The sequence below is a fragment of the Mus caroli genome, unplaced genomic scaffold (assembly GCF_978045245.1).
Source record: "Mus caroli unplaced genomic scaffold, Mus_caroli_1 scaffold_20, whole genome shotgun sequence".
NCBI lineage: Eukaryota > Metazoa > Chordata > Mammalia > Rodentia > Muridae > Mus > Mus caroli.
In genome coordinates, this window is record NW_028227275.1 from 25,868,932 (window position 1) to 25,885,905 (window position 16,974).

The window sequence follows — 16,974 nt, forward strand, 5'->3', positions numbered from 1 at the left end:
TGGAACTGTCCATCGGAGGTTGATAGGGTCACGGTGAGTATACACCTAAAGGCAAGGATTTTCTCTCTGCCTGGATGTACCAATAGAAAATAGTTGGGCAGTGAAGGACAGTGTCTTCTAAGCACTTCCCCCAATCCATATCTGACTGTCAATGAGGCTATTCCTATGCAGACACAGTGAATGCATCCACAGCTGCTGAGTCCATGATTGTAATGACTGTGTATTGCCTAGATGACATTTTGTGCTGGAGGCCTGATCCAGATGGGGAATGCGCTGATGTGGGACAGAGTCAGACTGATGGCCCCTAACCTTATAATCTTACTATTTCTGCTTTAATAAGTGTAGGTTTCCTTTCTCTTATTAATTCATGCTTTAATAATCACTGGTTTCTTTTCTCTTACTATTTTATACTTTGATAGGTGCTGGTTATCACCTATGGCATGTTAACATACTATATACACAATGTTAATAGGTAGATTACTACATATATGTTGGGACTATCCACTAAAATTTCTTTTTAATGTGAATATATGCTTAGAAACATGTAGGCACCACAGACAAAAATTAATTGTTTAGAAGTATAAATGAACACAAGAATCAATACATTCTCAATTTGATTTAGCTGACTGTCAGGAAGGATCCATATTAGGAAATTCTGGAGTCTTGTGATATAGTTAGGACAAATGAATTGAGACTAGATATAAATGATGCGGAAAGCTAATCTGATTTCTAGATTACTGCTAGCCACAGAACCTGTCAAGAATTAAAAACATTGACAATACCAAGTAATGGATATAACAGGAATTCGCAGGTTATATCTTGGAGCATAAGGGACAATATGTGTGATTTGTTAATATTGCCTGCCTTCCCAGGGCCCTGAGCATTGGCAGCCTTGGTGTCTGTTAATGTTAATTAATCTGTTAATTAATCCTGTTAATGCATCAGATTATTCATTTAAATAGGGAAAGCTATGGTTCGGGGGACTGAGCAACAGGCATACCTAAATAATTTTAAAGCACAGATCCTATTTTGTTTATATAAAGGCCACCTACTACCTTATATAAAAGAAGGCAATAATCTTCCAATCTGGTTTCTACTGCATAGGTCAAAACAATTTGACAGCCACAGGCCATAATTTGATCTGCATAAAGAATACAGATGTAAATTAAGGCATTGTTTCTTTTCTTTTTTTTTATTGGGTATTTATTTCATTTACATTTCCAATGCTATTTCAAAAGTCCCCCACACGCTCCCCCACCCACTCCCCCACCCTCCCACTCCCACTTCTTGGCCCTGGCTTTCCCCTGTACTGAAGCATATAAAGTTTACACTAGGCGCGGGACCTGAGACTGCATTAGTTAGGGAAGCAGAAACCGGCCTGCATAGGACCACAGGCCTCATCCGGCTGGATCAGCGCCGGGGTAGCGGGAGAGCAGGGTTGCCTGACACCCGCCAGCTACCCAGGACCCCAGCCGCAGAATTTTGGGACTGCTGGTGAGTGGAACACAGCTTCTGCTCCAATCCAATTGCGCGGGACCTGAGACTGCATTAGTTAGGGAAGCAGAAACCGGCCTGAGTAGGGCCACAGGCCTCATCCGGCCGGATCAGCGCCGGGGTAGCGGGAGCGCAGGGTTGCCTGACACCCACCAGCTACCCACGACCCCCGCCGCAGGATTTTGGGACTGCTGGTGAGTGGAACACAGCTTCTGCTCCAATCCAATTGCGCGGGACCTGAGACTGCATTAGTTAGGGAAGCAGAAACCGGCCTGCATAGGACCACAGGCCTCATCCGGCTGGATCAGCGCCGGGGTAGCGGGAGAGCAGGGTTGCCTGACACCCGCCAGCTACCCAGGACCCCAGCCGCAGAATTTTGGGACTGCTGGTGAGTGGAACACAGCTTCTGCTCCAATCCAATTGCGCGGGACCTGAGACTGCATTAGTTAGGGAAGCAGAAACCGGCCTGAGTAGGGCCACAGGCCTCATCCGGCCGGATCAGCGCCGGGGTAGCGGGAGCGCAGGGTTGCCTGACACCCGCCAGCTACCCACGACCCCCGCCGCAGGATTTTGGGACTGCTGGTGAGTGGAACACAGCTTCTGCTCCAGTCCAATCACGCGGGACCTGAGACTGCTCTGGTTGGGGAGAGAGAAATCCAGCCTACATAGGGCCACAACCCTCTTCCGGTCAGAAAAGCACCGGGGCAGCTGGGGCGCAGGGTCGGCTGACACTCACCAGCTACCCACAACACCCACCACAGGATCTTAAGACTTCTGGAGAGTGGAACACAGCTTCTGCTCCAATCCAATTGCACGCGGGACCAGAGACTGCATTAGTTAGGGAAGCAGAAAAACGGCCTGAGTAGGACCACAAGCCTCTTCCGGCTGGACCAGCACCGGGGTACCGTCAGCTACCCACGACCCCCGCCGCAGGATTTAGAGACTGCTGGTGAGTGGAACACAACTTCTGCTCCAATCTTTAAATAGTGACAACGATAACAACTAACCCCAGAGATTACCAGATGGCGAAAGGTAAACGTAATAATCTTACTAACAGAAACCAAGACCACTCACCATCATCAGAACCCAGCACCCCCACTTCACCCAGTCCAGGGCACCCCAACACACCGGAAAAGCTAGACACGGATTTAAAAGCATATCTCCTGATGATGATAGAGGACTTCAAGAAGGATTTTAATAACACAATTAAAGAAATGCAGGAGAACACTGCTAAAAAGGCAGAAGACAATAAAGAGGAAGCACAAAAATCCCTTAAAGAAGCACAAAAATCCCTTAAAGAATTGCAGGAGAACACTGCTAAAGAGTTACAAATCCTTAAAGAAAAACAGGATAACATAATCAAACAGGTAGAAGTCCTTACAGAAAAACAGGAAAACACATCCAAACAGATGATGGAAATGAACAAAACCATACTAGACCTAAAAAGGGAAGTAGACACAATAAAGAAAACCCAAAATGAGGCAACACTGGAGATAGAAACCCTAGGAAAGAAATCTGGAACCATAGATACGAGCATCAGCAACAGAATACAAGAGATGGAAGAGAGAATCTCAGGTGCAGAAGATTCCATAGAGACCATCGGCACAACAATCAAGGAAAATGTAAAATGCAAAAAGATCCTAACTCAGAACATCCAAGAAATACAGGACACAATGAGAAGACCAAACCTACGGATAATAGGAGTGGATGAGAATGAAGATTTTCAACTCAAAGGACCAGCAAACATCTTCAACAAAATTATAGAAGAAAACTTCCCAAATCTAAAGAAAGAGATGCCCATGAACATACAAGAAGCCTACAGAACTCCAAATAGACTGGACCAGAAAAGAAATACCTCCCGACACATAATAATCAGAGCAACAAATGCTCTAAATAAAGATAGAATACTAAAAGCAGTAAGAGAAAAAGGCCAAGTAACATATAAAGGCAAGCCTATCAGAATTACACCAGACTTTTCACCAGAAACTATGAAAGCCAGAAGATCCTGGACGGATGTTATACAGACACTAAAAGAACACAAATTCCAGCCCAGGCTACTATACCCAGCCAAACTCTCAATTAACATAGATGGAGAAACCAAAGTATTCCACGACAAAACCAAATTCACACATTATCTCTCCACGAATCCAGCCCTTCAAAGGATAATAACAGAAAAAAACCAATACAAGGACAGGAACCACGCCCTAGAAACAACAAGAAGGTAATCCCTCAACAAACCTAAAAGAAGACAGCCACAAGAACAAAATGCCAACTTTAACATCAAAAATAACAGGAAACAACAATTACTTTTCCTTAATATCTCTTAATATCAATGGACTCAACTCCCCGATAAAAAGACATAGACTAACAAACTGGCTACACAAACAAGACCCAACATTTTGCTGCTTACAGGAAACTCATCTCAGAGAAAAGGATAGACACTACCTCAGAATGAAAGGCTGGAAAACAATTTTCCAAGCAAATGGCATGAAGAAACAAGCTGGAGTAGCCATTCTAATATCTGATAAGATTGACTTCCAACCCAAAGTCATTAAAAAAGACAGGGAGGGACACTTCATACTCATCAAAGGTAAAATCCTCCAAGAGGAACTATCAATCCTGAATATCTACGCTCCAAATACAAAGGCAGCCACATTCATTAAAGAAACTTTAGTAAAGCTCAAAGCACACATTGCACCTCATACAATAATAGTGGGAGACTTCAACACACCACTTTCACCAATGGACAGATCATGGAAACAGAAACTAAACAGGGACACAGTGAAACTAAGAGAAATTATGAATCAAATGGATCTGGCAGATATCTACAGAACATTCTATCCTAAAACAAAAGGATATACCTTCTTCTCAGCACCTCATGGTACCTTCTCCAAAATTGACCACATAATTGGTCACAAAACAGGCCTCAACAGATATAAAAATATTGAAATTGTCCCATGCATCCTATCAGATCACCATGGACTAAGGCTGATCTTCAATAACAAAATAAATAATAGAAAGCCAACCTTCACGTGGAAACTGAACAACACTCTTCTCAATGATACCTTGGTCAAGGAAGGAATAAAGAAAGAAATTAAGGACTTTTTAGAGTTCAATGAAAATGAAGCCACAACATACCCAAACTTATGGGACGCAATGAAAGCATTTTTAAGAGGAAAACTCATAGCTCTGAGTGCCTCCAAAAGGAAACTAGAGAGAGCACACATTAGCAGCTTGACAACACACCTTAAAGCACTAGAACAAAAGGAAGCAAATTCACCCAAGAGGAGTAGACGGCAGGAAATAATCAAACTCAGGGGTGAAATCAACCAAGTGGAAACAAGAAAAACTATTCAAAGAATCAACCAATCAAGGAGCTGGTTCTTTGAGAAAATCAACAAGATAGATAAACCCTTAGCCAGACTCACCAGAGGGCACAGGGAAAGCATCCTAATTAACAAAATCAGAAATGAAAAAGGAGACATAACAACAGATCCTGAAGACATCCAAAACACCATTAGATCCTTCTACCAAAGGCTATACTCAACAAAACTGGAGAACCTGGATGAAATGGAGAAGTTCCTAGACAGTTACCAGGTACCAAAGTTGAATCAAGATCAGGTTAATGATCTAAACAGCCCTATATCCCCCAAAGAAATAGAAGCAGTCATTAATAGTCTCCCAACAAAAAAAAGCCCAGGACCAGATGGGTTTAGTGCAGAGTTCTATCAGACCTTCAAAGAAGATCTAATCCCAGTTCTTCACAAACTATTCCACAAAATAGAAACAGAAGGTACTCTACCCAACTCATTCTATGAAGCCACAATTACTCTGATACCTAAACCACAAAAAGACCCAACAAAGATAGAAAACTTCAGACCAATATCCCTTATGAATATTGATGCAAAAATCCTCAATAAAGTTCTTGCTAACCGAATCCAAGAACACATCAAAACAATCATCCATCCTGACCAAGTAGGTTTCATCCCAGGGATGCAGGGATGGTTCAATATACGGAAATCCATCAACGTAATCCAGTATATAAACAAACTCAAAGACAAAAACCACATGGTCATCTCGTTAGATGCGGAAAAAGCATTTGACAAGATCCAACACCCATTCATGATAAAAGTCTTGGAAAGATCAGGAATTCAAGGCCCATACCTAAACATGATAAAAGCAATCTACAGCAAACCAGTAGCCAACATCAAAGTAAATGGTGAGAAGCTTGAAGCAATCCCTCTAAAATCAGGGACTAGACAAGGCTGTCCACTTTCTCCATACCTATTCAACATTGTACTTGAAGTCCTAGCCAGAGCAATTCGACAACAAAAGGAGATCAAAGGGATACAAATTGGAAAAGATGAAGTCAAAATATCACTTTTTGCAGATGATATGATAGTATATATAAGTGACCCTAAAAATTCCACCAGAGAACTCCTAAGCCTGATAAACAGCTTCGGTGAAGTAGCTGGATATAAAATTAACTCAAACAAATCAATGGCCTTTCTCTACACAAAGAATAAACAGGCTGAGAAAGAAATTAGGGAAACAACACCCTTCTCAATAGTCACAAATAATATAAAATATCTTGGCGTGACTCTAACTAAGGAAGTGAAAGATCTGTATAATAAAAACTTCAAGTCTCTGAAGAAAGAAATTATAGAAGATCTCAGAAGATGGAAAGATCTCCCATGCTCATGGATTGGCAGGATCAACATTGTAAAAATGGCTATCTTGCCAAAAGCAATCTACAGATTCAATGCAATCCCCATCAAAATTCCAACTCAATTCTTCAACGAATTAGAAAGTGCAATCTGCAAATTCATCTGGAATAACAAAAAACCTAGGATAGCAAAAACTCTTCTCAAGGATAAAAGAACCTCTGGTGGAATCACCATGCCGGACCTAAAGCTCTACTACAGAGCAATTGTGATAAAAACTGCATGGTACTGGTATAGTGACAGACAAATAGACCAATGGAATAGAATTGAAGACCCAGAAATGAACCCACACACCTATGGTCACTTGATCTTCGACAAGGGAGCTAAAAACATCCAGTGGAAGAAAGACAGCATTTTCAACAAATGGTGCTGGCACAACTGGTTGTTAACATGTAGAAGAATGCGAATCGATCCATTCCTATCTCCTTGTACTAAGGTCAAGTCTAAGTGGATCAAGGAACTTCACATAAAACCAGAGACACTGAAACTTATAGAGGAGAAAGTGGGGAAAAGCCTTGAAGATATGGGCACAGGGGAAAAATTCCTGAATAGAACAGTAATGGCTTGTGCTGTAAGATCGAGAATTGACAAGTGGGACCTCATGAAACTACAAAGCTTCTGCAAGGCTAAAGACACCATCAATAAGACAAAAAAACCACCAACAGATTGGGAAAGGATCTTCACCTATCCTAAATCAGATAAGGGACTAATATCCAATATATATAAAGAACTCAAGAAGGTGGACTCCAGAAAGTCAAATAACCCCATTAAAAAATGGGGCTCAGAACTGAACAAAGAATTCTCACCTGAGGAATACCGAATGGCAGAGAAGCACCTGAAAAAATGTTCAACATCCTTAATCATCAGGGAAATGCAAATCAAAACAACCCTGAGATTCCACCTCACACCAGTCAGAATGGCTAAGATCAAAAATTTAGGTGACAGCAGATGCTGGCAAGGATGTGGAGAAAGAGGAACACTCCTCCATTGTTGGTGGGATTGCAAGCTTGTACAACCACTCTGGAAATCAGTCTGGCGGTTCCTCAGAAAATTGGACATAGTACTACCGGAGGATCCAGCAATACCTCTCCTGGGCATATATCCAGAAGATGTCCCAACCGGTAAGAAGGACACATGCTCCACTATGTTCATAGCAGCCCTATTTATAATAGCCAGAAGCTGGAAAGAACCCAGATGTCCCTCAACAGAGGAATGGATACAGAAATTATGGTACATTTACACAATGGAGTACTACTCAGCTATTAAAAAGAATGAATTTATGAAATTCCTAGCCAAATGGATGGACCTGGAGGGCATCATCTTGAGTGAAGTAACACAATCACAAAAGAACTCACACAATATGTATTCATTGATAAGTGGATATTAGCCCAAAACTTTGGATACCCAAGATATAAGATACAATTTGATAAACGCATGAAACTCAAGAAGAATGAAGACCAAAGTGTGGACACTGTGCACCTTCTTAGAATTGGGAACAAAACACCCAGGGAAGGAGTTACAGAGACAAAGTTCGTAGCTGTGATGAAAGGATGGACCATTTAGAGACTGCGGTATCCAGGGATCCGTCCCATAATCAGCTTCTAAACGCTGACACCATTGCATACACTAGCAAGATCTTGCTGAAAGGACCCAAATATAGCTGTCTCTTGTGAGACGATGCCGGGGCCTAGCAAACACAGGAGTGGATGTTCACAGTCAGCTATTGGATGTATCACAGGGCTCCCAATGGAGAAGCTAGAGAAAGTACCCAAGGAGCTAAAGGGATCTGCAACCCTATTGTTGGAACAACATGATGTACTAACCAGAACCCCGGAGCTCTTGTCTCTAGCTGCATATGTATCGAAAGATGGCCTAGTCGGCCATCAATGGAAAGAGAGGCCCATTGGACTTGCAAACTTTATATGCCCCAATATAGGGGAATGCCAGGGCCAAAAGAATGGGAATGGGTGGGTAGGGAAGTGGGGGGCGCTATGGGGGACTCTTGGGATAGTATTGGAAATGTAATTGAGGAAAATATGTAATAAAAATATTAAAAAAAAAAAAAAAAACCCAAAAAAAAAAAAAAATAAAGTTTACACGACCAACGGGCCTCTCTTTCCACTGATGGCCAACTAGGCCATCTTCTGATTCATATGCAGCTAGAGACATGAGCTCGGGGGGAGGGAGGATACTGGTTAGTTCATATTGTTGTTCCACCTATAGGATTGCAGATCCCTTTAGCTCCTTGGGTACTTTCTCTAGCTCCTCAATTGAGGACCCTGTGATCCATCCAATAGCTGACTGTGAGCATCCACTTCTGTGTTTGCTAGGCCCCAGCATAGTCTCACAAGAGACAACTCTATCTGGGTCCTTTTAGCAAAATCTTGCTAGTGTATGCAATGGTATCAGCGTTTGGAAGCTGATTATGGGATGGATCCCTGGGTATGGCAGTCTCTAGATGGTCCATTCTTTCATCTCAGCTCCAAACTTTGTCTCTGTAACTCCTTCCATGGGTGTTTTCTTCCCAATTCTAAGAAGGGACAAAGTGTCCACACTTTGGTCTATGTTCTTCTTGAGTTTCATGCGTTTAGCAAATTGTATCTTATATCTTGGGTATTCTAAGTTTCTGGACTAATGTCCACTTATCAGTGAGTACATATTGTGTGAGTTATTTTGTGATTGGGTTTCTCACTCAGGATGATGCACTCCAGGTCCATCCATTTGCCTAGGAATTTCATAAATTCATTCTTTTTAATAGCTGAGTAGTACTCCATTGTGTAAATGTACCACACTTTCTGTATCCATTCCTCTGTTGAGGGGCATCTGGGTTCTTTCCAGCTTCTGGCTATTATAAATAAGGCTGCTATAAACATAGTGAGCATGTGTCCTTATTACCGGTTGGAACATCTTCTTGATATACGCCCAGGAGAGGTATTGCTGGATCCTCCGGTAGTACTATGTCCAATTTTCTGAGGAACTGCCAGACTGATTTCCAGAGTGGTTGTACAAGTTTGCAATCCCACCAACAATGAAGGAGTGTTCCTCTTTCTCCACATCCTCGCCAGCATCTGCTGTCACCTGAATTTTTTGATCTTAGCCATTCTGACTGGTGTGAGGTGGAATCTCAGGGTTGTTTTGATTTGCCTTTCCCTGATGATTAAGTATGTTGAACAGTCTTTTAGGTGCTTCTCAGCCATTTGGTATTCCTCAGGTGAGAATTCTTTGTTTAGCTCTCAGCCCCATTTTTTAATGGGGTTATTTGATTTCTAATCAGATGAATTATCCAAGAAAATCATGGATGGATTCTAGGTCTGTTACACAATGTCTCAGTAGACCTGAGGGTGAAGCACTAAATCCAACCCACCTAGAAATAACACAAGACAAGGAAAGAATCCATATAGGTGGCTTAGACAAGGCAGACAATGTATGCAAATGTGATTTCCCATTCCAGAGCTGTTTAGAGAGACATTTGTGTAGTTTCCTAGTTACAGTAACCCTAGTTCCAAAGTATCTGGCTCCTGGAAGTAGATGAAGGAGTAAACACTCCCACTGTTTGTATTTAATGGTGTTACCAGCCTACATAGATACAGAAAAGCATAATATTCTTTGAAAACAAGAAGCAAAACCTGTATCCTATAGATATGCTCCTAACTGCTCACAAAGAGCTCTTCCCTGTGCCGGTTGTTACTCCCTCAAACTCAACAGTTACCACTAGGCCCTCATTCTTATCAAAGGCAAAAACTAATAACTCTGAAAACCACCATGTTTGGTACATAATAGATACAAATAGAAGACAGCTTTGGCATGCTTAAATCACAGGTGATCTCATCTGCTTTGCAGTGTTGACCTCAGCCATGGCTCCTAAGACAAGTGATGACAGTGCACAGTGTCCACACAGAAGCAGAGGATGGTTGGCCAACACACGCTCTCTGCTTGGGCTCCTAGTTAGTATTGGTTAATAAGTGATCCTTGCTTGGGCTTCTAGTTTTGAAAATTAGTGGGACTTGTTGAGTTTAACCTGAGAAAGACAAAAATTTTCCCATGACAGGAATGAGTCACTGTGTAATGTGTTATGTTGAAAAAAACTCACTTTTGAGCAGAAAAATAATTAAAGTTATGTTACCTTTTAAATATTTATTGGCAAACCAATTGAATTTACTGTATCAGTGAATGTATTATTCAATTCAAAATATTGTTTTAAAGACAATTTTTTTCAAGCAGGGTGAGAGGGAATGGGATAGGGGAATTGTGAATTGGAAACGAGGAAGAGACATATAAATAAATAAAATATCCAATAAACAATAAAACAGACAATTTTTCAAAATGATAATATCAAAGCTAAAAACTCCCAGATCATGGTAATTAATTAATATCAACAAGAAACAATCATGAACAGAATAATTATTTGTGGTACTTATTCATAATTATGAATCAATTTTGAAACTGTATCTCCTTAATTTCATAGATGATTTTCTGGCAAAAATGCTTGTTCCATGGTGGTTTTATGATTTTTTATAAATTCATTGCATCTCCAAAGTTAAATTTTATAATACATAAATATAAATATAAAACTGTTAGCACAGCCAATGTGCTCTACTCATCAGACTGTGAAAATTTTTGGCTTAAATTTTTATCTTTTTTCATATTTTTTATTGGTTATTTTATTTATTTACATTTTAGATGTTATTGCCTTTCTCGATTTTCCCTCCACAAAACCCCTATCCCTTCCTCCCATCACCTGCCTCTATGAGAGTGCTTCCCTCCTCTGCCACCCCAGCAAGCTAGCATTTCCCTAGACTGAGGCATCAAGCCTCCACAGGACCAAGGAGCTCCCCTTCCATTGATGAAAGATAAGGGAATCTAGCTACATATCCAGCTGGAGCCATGGGTCCCCAAATGTATACTCTGTGGTTAGTGGCTTAAAATTTTTTTATTGGATATATTCTTTATTTGCATTTCAAATGTTATCCCCTTTCCCTGTTCTCCTGCCCCCCACCTTGAAATTCGATCCCTTCTCCCCCTGCCTCCACAAGGGTGTTCCAACACCCACCCACCCATCCACTCCTGCCTCCCTGCCCTCACATTCCTCTAAATTAGGGCATTAAGCCTTCACAGGACTAAGGGCCTCTTCTCCCACGGATGTCCAACCAGTCCATCTTCTGCTACATATGTGGCTGGAGTCATGGGTCCCTCCATGTGTACACTTTGGTTGGTGGTTTAGTCGCTTGGAGCTCAGGGAGTGGGGGTAGGTTGGTTGATATTGTAGTTCTTTCTATGGGGTTGCAAATCCCTTCAGATCTTTCAGTCATTTCTCTAACTCCTACATTGGAGTCCCCGTGCTAGTCCCATGCTTGGCTGGGAGCATCCACCTCTGTATTTGTCAGGCTCTGGTAGAGCCTCTCAGGAGACAGCTATATCAGGCTACTATGAGCATGCACTTCTTGGCATACACAACAATGTTTGGGATTGGTGAATATATAAGGGATGGATCCCAGGTGGGGCAGTCTCTGAATGGCCTTTCCTTGAGTTTCTGCTCCACACTTTATCTCCATATTTGCTCCCATGAGAATTTTAGTCCCCCTTCTAAGAAGGATTGAAGCACCCACACTTTGGTCTTCCTTTCTCTTGAGCTTCATGTGGTCTGTGAATTGTATCTTCGGTATTCAGAGCTTTTGGGCTAATATTTACTTATCAATGAGTGCATACCATGTGTGTTCTTTTGTGATTGGGTTACCTCACTCAGGATGATATTTTCTAGTTCCATCCATTTGCCTAAGAATTTCATGAAGTCATTGCTTTTAATAGCTTAGTAGTACTCCATTGTGTAAATGTACCACATTTTCTGTATCATTCCTCTGTTGAAGGACATCTGGGCTCTTTCCAGCTTCTGGCTATTATAAGTAAGGCTGCTATGAACATAGTGGAGCATGTCTACTTGTTATATGTTGGAGCATCTTTTGGGTATGTGCCCAGGAGTGGTATAGCTGGGTCCCCAGGTAATTATTATGTCCAATATCCCAGTGAACCACCAGACTGATTTCCAGAGTGATTGAACAAGCTTGCAATCCCACCAACAATGGAGGAGTGTTCTTTCTCCACATCCTCACTAGCATCTGCTGTGCCTGAGTTTTTGATCTGAAGCTATTCTGATTGGTGTGAGGTGGAATCTCAGGGCTGTTTTGATTAGCATTTCCCAATGACTGAGGATGGTGCTTCTCAGCCATTCAGTATTCCTCAGTTGAAAATTCTTTAACTCTTTACCCCATTTTCAAAATATAGTTATTTGATTCTCTTGAGTCTAACTCCTTGAGTTCTTTATTGGATATTAGCCCTCTATTGGATGTAGGATTGGTAAAGATCTTTTCCCAGTCTGTTGGTTGCCATTTTTTCCTATTGACAGTATTCTTTGCCTTACAGAACCTTTACAATTTTATGAGGTTCAATTTGTCAATTGTTGATCTTAGAGCATAAACCATTGGTGTTCTGTTCAGGAAATTTTCACCTGTGTCCATGTGTTTAAGGCTCTTCCCCACTTTAAATTCATTCTCTATATGCATGTATTTTAGAAAACAAAAAGTTGGTTCTCTGAAAAAAAAAAACACTTTTAACAACACTAACCAAAGCAAAGAGATGAAGTTTTCAAATTAATAAAATTTGAGATGAAAAGAGAGATATTACAACAGACATCAAGAAAATTCAGAGAATCATAAGACAAATTTAAAAAGTATATATTCCACAAATTGGAGAACCTAGGAGAAATGAGTGAACTTTTTGATATATATGATCTACCACAGTTAAATCTAGATGAAGCAAACAATTTAAACAGACCCATAACCCTTAGTATTATTTCCAAGTGATTTTAGAGAATGTCCACAAAATGTTATAAAATGTCAAGGAAATACTGAAAAAAATCAAAAAAAAATTATAAAACAAAATATACAAAAACTTTATATTATCATAGGATATTTAAAATAAAAACTACTTCTTCAAATGTGCAAACACAAAAAGAATCAATTTGGTTGTTTGAACGAGGAGATCAAATTGTGTGCTGTCATGTAGAAGATTATCTAATATTTATCAATTTCATCGCAAAAACTGTATTGTTCATCTCCATTAATTGACTGAGCATTAGAGTATGTACAAATTATAAGATCAGTACATACAATTGTGTTAGGTAGTACAATGAATAATTTTATAAAATAGAAGGCACTGATAAGATATTAACAACTTCTGTTTCCATTGGCAGATCATCAGTTTGCACAAATTTAAAACTAAGCTACATATGTACCCGAACCAATTCCAAGTATACATTGAATTATGAACAAGGTTTTAATTTAACAATACTCTGAATTGCTATTAACTTGCCACATTCATTATGAGCAGTTTTATCACTATGACATTGATGCACTAAAAATCATTATTTAGAAAATTTATATACACGAATTTTATCTTCATTCTATAATTGAATATATAATAGCAAGTACAACAAAGAGTTCTCAACCTGTGGGTCATGACCCATTTGGCAAACCTCAGTTTGGTGGTTCCTCAGAAAATTGGACATAGTACTACTGGAAGACCCAGCAATACCACTCCTGGGCATATACCCAGAAGATGCTGCAACTTGTAATAAGGACACATGCTCCACTATGTTCATAGCAGCCTTATTTATAATAGCCAGAAGCTGGAAAGAACCCAGATGTCCCTCGACAGAGGAATGAATACAGAAAATGTGGTGCATTTACACAATGAAGTATTACTCAGCTATTAAAAACAATTAATTCATGAAATTCTTAGACAAATGAATGAATCTGGAGGATAGCATCCTGAGTGAGGTAACCCAATCACAAAAGAACACACATGGTATGCACTCACTGATAAGTGGGTGTTAGCACAGAAGCTCAGAATACTCAAGATACAATTTGCAGCACACATGAAACTCAAGAAGACGGGAGACAAAAGTGTGGATACTTCTGTTCTTCTTAGAAGGGGGAACAAAAATACCCATGGAAGGAGTTACAGAGACAAAGTTTAGAGCAGATACTGAAGGCATGACCATCAAGAGACTGCCCCACCTGGGGATCCATCCCATAAACAAACACCAAACCCAGATGTCTTAGTCAGGGTTTCTATTCCTGTACAAACATCATGACCAAGAAAACAATTGGGGAAGAAAAGGTTTATTCGGCTTACACTTCCATACTGCTGTTCATCACCAAAGGAAGTCAGGACTGGAACTCAAGCAGGTCAGAAAGCAGGAGCTGATGCAGAGGCCATGGAGGGATGTTCTTTACTGGCTTGCTTCCCCTGGCTTGCTCAGCCTGCTCTCTTATAGAACCAAGACTACCAGCCCAGAGATGGTCCCACCCACAAGGGGCCTTCCCCCCTTGATCACTAATTGAGAAAATGCCTTACAGTTGTTTCTCATGGAGGCATTTCCTCAACTGAAGCTCCTTTCTCTGTGATAACTCCAGCTGTGTCAAGTTGACACAAAACTAGCCAGTACACCAGACACTATTGCAGATGCCAACAAGAGCTTGTTGACAGGAGCCTGATATAGCTGTCGTCGTCGTTGTCGTCGTCGTCCTCCTCCTCCTCCTCCTCCTCCTCCCTCCTCCCCCTCCTTCTCTTCCTCCTCCTTCTTTTTCTTCTTCTGATATTTTTTTCTTTTTTCTTTTATTTATTTACATTTCAAATGTTATACCCCTTCCCTGTTGACCCTCTGCAAAGCCCCCATCCCATGCTCCTCTCCTCTGCTTCTATGAGGGAGTTCCCCTACCTACCCACCCACTCCATCCTCCCCCCCCCCTGCATTCCCCCACACTGGGGCATCGAACCTCCACAGGACCAAGTGCCCCCTGCCCATCAATGCCAGATAAGTCCATCCTCTGCATTGTATGCATCTGGAACCATGGATCCCTCCATGTGTACTCTTTGGTTGGTGGTTTAGTCCCTGGCAGCTGTTGGGGATCTGATTGGTTGATATTGTTGTTCTTTCTATAGAGCTGCAAACCCCTTCAACTCTTTCAGTCCTTCCCCTAACTTTTCCATTGGGGATCCTGTGATCAGTCCAATGGTTGGCTGTGATCATTTGGTATGGATTAAACCATTCATATGCTCTTCCCTGGATTTCAATAGTTTTTAAGAATCATGTTGGGTGGCTATAGCTGTGTGAGGCTTGTTCCTTGGGCTTCAATTTCATCTCTTTGTTCTATATGCCTGTAGCCTGGACTGCTCTGTCTTTCTTTCAGTACTGTGCTTCTATATGAATTTTAGTTTTTTTTTTCTTTCTAGCTTAGTGAATCATGCTATTGGAATTTTGATGGGGATTACATTAATTCTGAAGGTCAGCTATTTTCATGCCACTAATTATGTAAATCCATGGGCATAAGCAATCTTCTCACTTTTTAATATCTTCAGTTTTTTCCTCAGTGTCTTTAAGTTTCATTGCAGAAGTTTTAATTTCCTTGCTTAGTTTTAATTGTGAATTTAAAAATATCTCATGGACAGATTAATGCAGAGGTCCTCAATATATAAATTTTAAAATATTTATATGTGTGTAAGTGAGTAATTTGCCTGTTTGCATGTATATGTATCACATGTGTGCCTGGTGCCATTGTAGGTCAAAAGAGAGTGTCAGATCCCACTGAACTGGAGTACAAATAGTTGGTTGTGATCTGCCAGGTGATGCTGGAAACCTAGCCTGGATCCTCTACAAGAGCAACAACTGCTATTAAACACTGAGTCACCTTTCCAGCTGTGTGTGTGTGTGTGTGTGTGTGTGTGTATGTGTGTGTGTCCAGAGACTAATGGTAGATAGCATAGAAATTTCTCTGTGTGCTGGACAGCAGCAGGGAGCTGCATCTACTATTCCATCAAATGATTTTGAAAAGAACTGCTTCATATTTTAAAGTGTGCTGAGCAGTTTCATGTTAACATAACACAAGCTAAGGTCATCTGAGAGGAGGGAACCTCAGTTACAGTTGTGAGTATTGTATGAGAGAAGAATCTATTTTTGATAAACAAAAGAAGAAAAGAATCAAGTATATCAGTCTAAAGAAAAAATAAACTTTATAAAATAATAGCTTGTATTATGATTTCCCAGCTCCATCTTCATGCCGGATGATGTTGCACATTCCTACATAACCCATTAGAACCACTTGTCAGTAAGACAGATGCACATTTATCATCTCACCTATATTTCACTCACGGGACAAAGCCTTCTGTATGATGGCTCTGCCATTTTCAACACTGAATTGCTTTCATATTTCCATGGAATCATTTCTGGATCAAAAAATAAAAGTAAAATGATCAAGAGAGGTAAAAGACAAAAAAAAAAACAGAAAAGAAAATAATATTCATAAGATCAGGCTGTATACATACCTGTTTGACATTTTATTAATCAACAATTGATTGGGAAATGCCCAACTCATTTTAGGTGGACTATCCTGGGTTCTACTTTAAGTAAAAAGCATGTTGGCAAGCCACAAAAAGCAAGGCAGTATGCAGCACTTTTTCATGGCCTGTGTATCAGCTCTTGCCTCCAGATTCCTGCCTGACTTCCTTTGATGATGAACAGAAATGTGGAAATGTAAGCCGAATAAAACCTTTCCTCTCCAAGTTTACTTTGGTCATGGTGTTTCATCACAGCAATTACAGCCCTAAGCACTTGAGGTAGTCTCTGTTGACAAGTTATGATGTTTGAATATTTACACGTACAAAACTCACTTAGGGTATTTTCAATTCATGACAAAATCTA